This window comes from Myodes glareolus, chromosome 24 (assembly GCF_982192425.1).
Source record: "Myodes glareolus chromosome 24, mMyoGla1.1, whole genome shotgun sequence".
Taxonomy (NCBI): Eukaryota; Metazoa; Chordata; class Mammalia; order Rodentia; family Cricetidae; genus Myodes; species Myodes glareolus.
In genome coordinates, this window is record NC_142049.1 from 11,970,002 (window position 1) to 11,970,766 (window position 765).

Below are 765 nucleotides of genomic sequence, written 5' to 3' on the forward strand. Positions count from 1 at the left end.
AGATATGTCTCACTGTTGAGAAAAGTCTAAGTTCTTAAGACATTCTAAATTCCATATTCTGTAGGTCTTTGATGTGTTTGAAGATTGTCTTTCTATCTGAAATATATCTCTGTTTGAAAACATATTTAACATGACTAAGTTTGCTGTTATAAATGACTACCAATCTGTATTTCTTAATTATATTTTATATTTTTAAATGCACTGCATAAACATGATACCCTAAACAAGAATAGAAATATACATAAGGTATAACAAAATTAACTTTAAATTTGTATTGATAAACTAAAATCCATACCAATGAAACATCCTGAGGTTAATAGCTGTTTTTGGATTAAATTTCTATATTCTATCTCCCTTTTTTCCTTTAGAAAGAGATCTTTAAATTTACTCTTTAGCTTTTTTAAATACCATGATCAATAACAATTTGTAACCAAACCCCCTAAACAAACAACAAATATCCAAAATCCATTGGTTTTGAAATGTGGGCATAACTTTCCAAGCTACTTCATGCTGATTGGAGGTGCTAGTAATCTTTGAGGGAACCCTGAGAAAATTTCGGACTATGGTCAAGGGCTGACTGGAATATTCTGTGAGACTGGTTGAAGTATTCCCTTCAACCTTGCCTTTAAGCTACTGGCCAAGCGTTTATAAGTAATATTAAGTCTCCAAGACAATTATTTGGAAAACAGTGCCAGGTATTTGGGAACAGGCTGGTGGAAGAGAAACATCGGACTACCCTCTGGGAATGTAGGTAGTCACATCTGC